General features: G+C 42.0%; 2 non-coding genes across 2 annotated transcripts; both read left to right on the forward strand.

Moving 5' to 3' along the window:
* Nucleotides 1-2,100: 2,100 nt before the first annotated feature.
* On the forward strand, nt 2,101-2,318 carry LOC128644150 (small nucleolar RNA U3). The gene has a single exon (XR_008399935.1). It is a non-coding gene; the product is annotated as a small nucleolar RNA U3 (small nucleolar RNA).
* Nucleotides 2,319-6,680: 4,362 nt separating this feature from the next.
* Nucleotides 6,681-6,900, forward strand: LOC128644151 (small nucleolar RNA U3). Its single transcript, XR_008399936.1, has one exon. It is a non-coding gene; the product is annotated as a small nucleolar RNA U3 (small nucleolar RNA).
* Nucleotides 6,901-8,712: the final 1,812 nt, after the last annotated feature.

Here is an 8,712-nt window from a genome sequence, read left to right on the forward strand (position 1 = left end):
TGTTTCTCTCTCACCCTCCCTTTTGCTCTCTCTTCCTCTTTCATTTGCTCTCTCTCCCCCAATATTTTGCTCTCTTTCTCCCCCTCTCTTCCTCTCTTTTGCCCTCTCTCCCCCCTCTCTTTTGCTCTCTCTTTCTCTCTTTTGCTCTCTCCCCCCTCTTTTGCTCTCTCTCCCCCTCTCTTTTGCTCTCCCCCCCTCTCTTTTGCTCTCTACCGCCTCTCTTTTGCTTTCTCTTTCTCTCTTTTGCTCTCTCCCCCCTCTTTTGCTCTCTCTCCCCCCCCCCTGTCTTTTGCTCTCTCTCTCCCCTCTTTTGCTCTCTCTCCCCCTCTCTTTTGCTCTCTTTCTCTCTCCCCTCTCTTTTGATCTCTCTCTCCCCCTCTCTTTTGCTTTCTCCCTCTCTCTTTTGCTCCCCTCCCCTCTCTTTTGTTCTCTCCCCCCTCTCTTTTGCTCTCTCTCCCCCTCTGTTGCTTTCTCTCTACCACCTATTTTGGTCTCTCTCTCTACCCCCTCTTTTGCTCTCTCCCCCCTCTTTTGCTCTCTCCCCTCCTCTTTTGCTCTCTCCCCTCCTCTTTTGCTCTCTCCCCTCTCTTTTGCTCTCTCCTCTCTCCTTTGCTCTGCCCTCTCTCCTTTGCTCTCTCTCCCCCTCTCCTTTGCTCCCACTCCCCCCTCTCCTTTGCTTTCTCTCCCCCCTCTCCTTTGCTCTATCTCTCCCTCTCCTTTGCTCTCTCTCCCCCTCTCTTTTGCTCTCCCTTCTCTACTTATCTCTCTCTCGCCCCTCTCCTTTGCTCTCTCTCACTTTTCTCTTTTGCTATCTCTCCCCCTCTCTTTTACTCCCCCTCCCCCCCCCTATATTTTGCTCTCTCTACTCATCTCTTTTGCTCTCTCTCGCCTCTCTTTTGCTCTCTCTTCCCTTTCTTTTGCTTTCTCTCCAATTTTTTTTAAATCTCCCTCCCCCTTCTATTTTGCTCTCTTTCTCTATCCCCCTCTCTTTTGCTCTCTCTCCCCTCTCTTTTGCTCTTTTTCTCCCCTCTCTTTTGCTCTCTCCCCTTTCTTTTGATTTCTCTCCCCTCTTTTTAACTGTCCCTCCCCCTTCTATTTTACTCTCTTTCTCTCTCCCCCTCTATTTTGCTCTCTCTCTATCTCTCCCCCCTCTATTTCGCTCTCAGTACACGCCCACTCACGGTCGGCCATGCCCACTCATCGACCGACCACGCCCGGTCACGTCCCCATCGCGGCACTCCCGCTGGTCACGCCCCCTCGCTACGCCCGACCACGTCCATGACCATGCCCCCCGCAACGGCCGATCTGATGTTGATGTCTGAAGTTGATCCTAAATGCCAGGTATGTTTGTCCTCGCACAGTCTCTACTGCGCATGACTGCATCTGACAAACATACCTGGCCTTTTATTATATAGGATTGCCGTAGTATGAGAATATTTGGGGGTTCTGTTTACTGTTTTTATTTTTACTTTTCTTTTTTAAGTGACTATTTTAATTTTACTAATAATAAGATACATAAAATCAGTTTCATGACTATGAAATGCATTTGATGCATTATTTAGTTACAGTCTCCCTGATTGGTAAAAAAAATAAACTAAAGAGGCGCATATGCTGAGGTAGGCAGCTGATTGGCTCCTTGCTTATGTACTATGACTCATGCTTTGAGAAACAAAGATATTTAGACAGTGAAAGGACTTTGTGTTGTAAAACTAAATTCAGCAAAAAATATGTTTGCATGTATCTGCTTTTAACTTACAGTTTGTAAGTAGTAAAACTTATTTCCATGTCAAATATATTATGTACAGTGCTTATGATACATTTCTAGTGTATCTAAAGGTCATGCGTTTTCCTATTGGTTAGTGGGCGGCACTTATGCAAATTATCCTGTTTTGCCAGTAAATGAAATGGTTAAGGTATGACTGAAGAAATAATGTAAATGGATCATTTAAAATTATAATTTAATGAAAAGGATTCATAATAATATATCTGTATATAAAAAATACCAGATTGTTAGCAATTTATTAAAGATAATAACCTGCTCACTATAATGTTAAAGAGGGTCATGCGATGTCTGTGATCTTGTGGCAAGAGTGGATAGTTAAGACTATACTTTCAGGGATCATTTCTATAGTTTGTGACTGGAGAAATGTGTTCTAAAGTGTATGAACTTGCTAACCACGAGGAAGAGGTTAAGTGTTTTTTCCTTAGCGAGAAGTGAGTTTACAGTGTTGCAGAACTGCAGCTGCTGTTAGCTGTTGATGACCGTTCCTTTCTCTTTACACAGGAGATATGGAGGGAGAAAACACAAACTGAGTGGTTAGATATTGTGGAAGTTTAAGAGTAGTTGTGAATATTGTGTTTACTCTGATATTGTTAGTTAGTGAGAATTCAGTTTTATTAATTATTTGATTGAGTTCTTAATAATAAACCTTTATAGATTTGTTTACAATATGTTTTATTTTCTTTTTGTACATTTCTTATCTGAAATCCTCAGTTTGTAGTGATTCTAAAATAATAGTGGATTCTGGGTAAGAATATACATAAATTAATTCCTTACTTGTTTCTTACAGTGTTTGTTTTAAACACAGGTTCCTTTATTCCAGTGCAGTGGTATGAACAGCATAAAAGATATGATACAAGGATAGCTCTTCTGGCCTTGTTACTTTGTTAAAATCTAAGTGTGTTTACAAAGTATAAGTTTGTTTATTCAAGCAACCTATATATGCTATACCTCATAGGACCAATAGGTGTCAGTATAAAAACAAATATCTTTATAACACTACTTTCCCACTACTGAAAATAATGTAATGGTATTATGAATGTTATAAAATGATCATTTTGCTGCTTTATATTAAATAACATTTACACTAGGGCATTAATAGAATCTGTTATAGAGGCTGATGTATGAGCACTGTATATAAGACTTATACATATTCACTGTGTTGTGCTTAGGGCTGACTGATAATATCAAGTGTTTATAAACATGTTACTTATCCTCCTTTGAATACTGTATTCAGAACTTTAGTTTCCTTCTAAAAAAAAAAAGGGCACTGCTGGTTTCACATATGATCATGTCATGGTACTTATATGTGTGTGCTCTGTGTACCATGCCAGTACTGTGCTGCTCACCTTATGCTAAGGATAGACATTTAACTCAATAGAACTGGGGAGGGCTGTACATTTTTATCCATTTTGGTCCTCTTTGGGCCGAAATTTGAATTGCACATTTTACGCGGCCCAAATTTTGGTGCATCGCTAGTATTATTCTTTATTTCGTTCTGTGTAACAGAATCAGATTTAACCATTTTTTTTTTTTACCAATTATCAAAATAAAGCATAGTCCTAGAAAACTATTATTATATGCAAAACAGTAAGTCAAGTAATTAACTCAAACAGCAGCTCTAAACTGGCATCAAATTTGAAATATGCTACACAATAATTTTACCGAAAATAAAAGGCAAAAAACCCCGAAAACCGAAATAACCAAAAATGCCATTTTCGGCCGAAACTTCGGTGCATCCCTACTCTCCTCTTCTCTTTTGCTCTCTCTCGCTCCCCCCTCTCTTTTGCACTCTCTCTCCCCACTCTCTTTTGCACTCTCTCTCTCTCCCCTCTCTTTTGCTCTCTCTCCCTCTTTCTTTAGCTCACTCTCCTCCCCTTTTTTGCTCTGTTTCTCTCTCCCCCTCTATTTTGCTCTCTCTCTCCCCCCTCTCTTTTGCTCTCTCCCCCCTCTCTTTTGCTCTCTTTCTCTCTCTGCTCTCTTTTGCTCTCTCTCTCTCTCCCCCTCTCTTTTGCTCTCTCTCCCTCTTTCTTTTGCTCTCTCCCCCCCAATCTTTTGCTCTCTTTCTCTCTCCCCCTCTCTCGCTATCTGTTTTGCTCTCTCTCTCCCCCCTCTCTTTTGCTCTCTTTCTCTCTTTTGCTCTCTCCCCCCTCATTTGCTTTGTTTCTCTCTCACCCTCCCTTTTGCTCTCTCTCCCTCTCTTTTGCTCTCTTTCTCTCCGCTCTCTTTAGCTCTCTCCCCCTCTCTTTTGCACTCTCTCTCCCCCTCTCTTTTGCACTCTCTCTCCCCTCTCATTTGTGCTCTCTTTTGCTCTCTCTCCCTCTCTCTCCCTCTTTCTTTAGCTCACTCTCCTCCCCTTTTTTGCTCTGTTTCTCTCTCCCCCTCCCTCTATTTTGCTCTCTCTCTCCCACCCTCTCTTTTTGCTCATCCTCTCCCCCCTCTCTTTTGCTCTCTTTCTCTCTCTGCTCTCTTTTGCTCTCTCCCCCTCTCTTTTGCTCTCTCTCCCTCTTTCTTTTGCTCTCTCTCCCCAATCTTTTGCTCTCTTTCTCTTTCCCCCTCTCTCGCTATCTATTTTGCTCTCTCTCTCCCCCCCTCTCTTTTGCTCTCTCTTTCTCTCTTTTGCTCTCTCCCCCCTCATTTGCTTTGTTTCTCTCTCACCCTCCCTTTTGCTCTCTCTTCCTCTTTCATTTGCTCTCTCCCCCCCAATCTTTTGCTCTCTTTCTCTCTCCCCCTCTCTTCCTCTCTTTTGCCCTCTCTCCCCACCCTCTCTTTTGCTCTCCTCTTTCTCTCTTTTGCTCTCTCCCCCCTCTTTTGCTCTCTCTCCCCCTCCTCTTTTGCTCTCCCCCCCCCTCTCTTTTGCTCTCTCCCCCGCCTCTCTTTTGCTTTCTCTTTCTCTCTTTTGCTCTCTCCCCCCTCTTTTGCTCTCTCTCCCCCCCTTCTCTTTTGCTCCTCTCTCTCCCCTCTTTGCTCTCTCTCCCCCTCTCTTTTGCTCTCTTTCCTCTCCTCCCCCTCTCTTTTGATCTCTCTCTCCCCCCTCTCTTTTGCTCTCTCCTCCTCCCCTCTTTCCGTTTGCTCCTCTTCTCCCCCCAATCTTTTGCTCCTCTTTCTCTCTCCCCCTCTCTTTTGCTTTCTCCCCTCTCTCTTTTGCTCCCCTCCCCTCTCTTTTGTTCTCTCCCCCCTCTTCTTTTGCTCTCTCTCCCCCTCTTTTGCTTTCTCTCTACCACCTATTTTGGTCTCTCTCTCTACCCCCTCTTTTGCTCTCGCCCACCTCTTTTGCTCTCTCCCCCCTCTCTTTTGCTCTCTCACCCTCTCTTTTGCTCTCTCCCCCTCTCTTTTGCTCTCTCCCCTCTCTCCTTTGCTCTCCCTCTCTCCTTTGCTCTCTCTCCCCCTCTCCTTTGCTCTCGCTCCCCCCTCTCCTTTGCTCTCGCTTCCTCCTCTCCTTTGCTTTCTCTCCGCCCTCATCCTTTGCTCTATCTCTCCCCTCTCCTTTGCTCTCTCTACCCCCTCTCTTTTGCTCTCCCTTCTCTACTTATCTCTCTCCGCCCCTCTCCTTTGCTTCTCCTCACTTCTTCCTCTTTTGCTATCTCTCCCCCTACTCTTTTACCTCCCCCTCCCCCCCCCCCTATATTTTTCTCTCTCTACTCATCTCTTTTGCTCTCTCTCCCCTCTCTTTTGCTCTCTCTTCCCTTTCTTTTGCTCAATTTTTTTTAAATCTCCCTCCCCCCTTCTATTTGCTCTCTTTCTCTATTCCCCCTCTCTTTTGCTCTCTCTCCCCTCTCTTTTGCTCTTTTCCTCTCCCCTCTTCTTTGCCTCCTACTCCCCTTTCTTTTGATTTCTCTCTCCCCTTTTTAACTGTCCCCCCCCTTCTATTTTGCTCTCTTTCTCTCTCCCCCTCTATTTTGCGCTCTCCTACTATCTCTCCCCCCCTCTATTTCGCTCTCAGTACACGCCCACACTCACTGGTTCGGCCAATGCCCACTCATCGACCCGACCCCGACCCCGGGTCTCGTCCCCATCGCGGCACTCCCCGCTGGTCACGCCCCCTTGCTACGCCCGACCAACGCCCATGACCATGCCCCCCGCAATGGCCGATCTGATGTTGATGTCCTGAAGTTGATCCTAAATGCCAGGTATGTTTGTCCTTTCACTACAGTCTCTACTGCGCATGACTGCATCTGACAAACATACCCTGGCCTTTTAAATCTAGAGGATTGCCGTAGTGATGAGAGAATATTTGGGGGTTCTGTTTACTGTTTTTATTTTTACTTTTCTTTTTTAAGTGACTATTTTAATTTTACTAATAATAAGATACATAAAATCAGTTTCATGACTATGAAATGGCATTTGATGCATTATTTAGTTACAGTCTCCCTGATTGGTAAAAAAAATAAACTAAAGAGGCCGCATATGCTAAGGTAGGCAGCTGATTGGCTCTCTTGCTTATGTACTATGACTCATGCTTTGAGAAACAAAGATATTTAGACAGTGAAAGGACTTTGTGTTGTAAACTAATTCAGCAAAAATATGTTTGCATGTATCTGCTTTTAACTTACAGTTTGTAAGTAGTAAAACTTATTTCCATGTCAAAATATATTATGTACAGTGCTTATGATACATTTCCTAGTGTATCTAATGGTCATGTGTTTTCCTATTGGTTAGTGGGCGGCACTTATGCAAATTATCCTGTTTTGCCAGTAATGAAATGGTTAAGGTATGACTGAAGAAATAATGTAAATGGATCATTTAAAATTATAAATTTAATGAAAAGGATTCATAATAATATATCTGTATATAAAAAATACCTGATTGTTAGCAATTTATTAAAGATAATAACCTGCTCACTATAATGTTAAAGAGGGTCATCGCGATGTCTGTGATCTTGTGGCAAGAGTGGATAGTTAAGACTATACTTTCAGGGATCATTTCTATAGTTTGTGACTGGAGGAATGTGTTCTAAAGTGTATGAACTTGCTAACCACGAGGAAGAGGTTAAGTGTTTTCTCCTTAGCGAGAAGTGAGTTTACAGTGTTGCAGAACTGCAGCTGCTGTTAAGCTGTTGATGACCGTCCCTATCTCTTTTCACAGGAGATATGGAGGGAGAAAAACACAAACTGAGTGGTTAGATATTGTGGAAGTTTAAGAGTAGTTGTGAATATTGTGTTTACTCTGATATTGTTAGTTAGTGAGAATTCAGTTTTATTAATTATTTGATTGAGTTTTATAATAAACCTTTATAGATTTGTTTATAATGTTTTATTTATCTTTTTGTACATTTTCTTATCTGAAATCCCTCAGTTTGTAGTGATTCTAAATAATAGTGGATTCTGGGTAAGATTATACATAAATTAATTCCTTACTTGTTTCTTACAGTGTTTGTTTTAAACACTTTATTCCAGTGCAGTGGTATGAACAGCATAAAAGATATGATACAAGGATAGCTCTTCTGGCCTTGTTACTTTGTTAAAATCTAAGGCCCTAGATTTGGAGTTCGGCGGTAAAAGGGCTGTTAACGCACGCGTGTTTATGTCTAACGCACGTCATTGTTTGACTCCGGTATTTAGAGTGTTAAAATAAGACCATCTAACGATGCTCCTAACGCGTGTATGTCACACGCCGTAATACTGCCCGCGTAAGACAGTCTCCCATAGAGATCAATGGGAAAGGCAAAAAATTGCTTTTTTCACCTAACACTCGATCTCGCGAGAATACGTACAGCTCGGTCATATGACGCATACCACATCATGCACAACAATAACACGCCGCAAATGTCACAACAACAATCAATCAACAAAGCACACAAGCATTACACATTCACAAGCGGGGGATGTTTTAATAAAATTTTATACGGGGAATACGCATATACTTTAAGATGCGGAAAATCGCTAAATAACAACAAGGATTAAAAATGATATACATACACTCGAAACAAAATCGCATTCAATATCACTATATATTATGACAAACATACATATACAACACTTCACAAAGAACACACCATCGCAAAATCACATTTAAAAAGAATACTATTGGACAATGTTAGAGAAAACGACCACTATGACATCATCGCATTCTACACATTCCACAAATACCAACTCAAAATGAGCATGCGCAAATTCACACACCTAATACACATTGCACTAATATTAATTGCTAATAAAGCACACCTGAACACTATTTACAACGCAAATAGGTACATCATTAAACATTTACACAGGGTATATAAGCACCACACAAGCATGGCTTCTTTGACTGTTTTGCTGTTGGGTCTTTGGAGATTGGAGGTTTAAGAATAGAGAGTTTGAGAATTTTTGAGAGTTAGTGTTAGCGTGAGAGAGTCAGTTGGTAGTGTTAGCGTGAGAGAGTGAGTGAGTGAGTTAGTGGTAGTTAGTGGGAGTGGGAGAGAGTCTGTTAGTGGGAGCGTGAGTGAGTTAGCGGGAGTTATTAGTGAGAGTTGTTAGTGGGAGCGTCAGTTAGTGGTAGTTAGTGAGCGTTAGTGGGAGTGTTTGTTAGTGAGAATTAGAAGTAGTGTGAGTTAGCGAGCGAGTGATTTTTCTGTACACTTAACACATTTACACGCAAACACATTCAATACATACATACACTTATCAATAACACTACATACACTCCATACCCCCTACCCCCTCATACTACACTCCATACCCCCATTCCTTGTAGTCCCATTCCCTTTCATCCCATTTACTCTTATCCCATACCCCATACCCATCCCATACCCATCCCCTAGTTACATTTAGTTTACATATCCTCCTTTTAGTCTTATTCTTTTCGTTTATTTAAATACTCCTTACCCTCTTTGTTTTTTTTACATCCCTCTCACACTTTAAGCACCTTTTTTGTCTTTTTAGTTCTTTATTTTGACCCCCTTTAATTTCATCACACTCACTTTTTGTTTGATTATTTGGGGTTTAGTTTAG

Source organism: Bombina bombina, unplaced genomic scaffold (assembly GCF_027579735.1).
Source record: "Bombina bombina isolate aBomBom1 unplaced genomic scaffold, aBomBom1.pri scaffold_1141, whole genome shotgun sequence".
Classification (NCBI taxonomy): domain Eukaryota; kingdom Metazoa; phylum Chordata; class Amphibia; order Anura; family Bombinatoridae; genus Bombina; species Bombina bombina.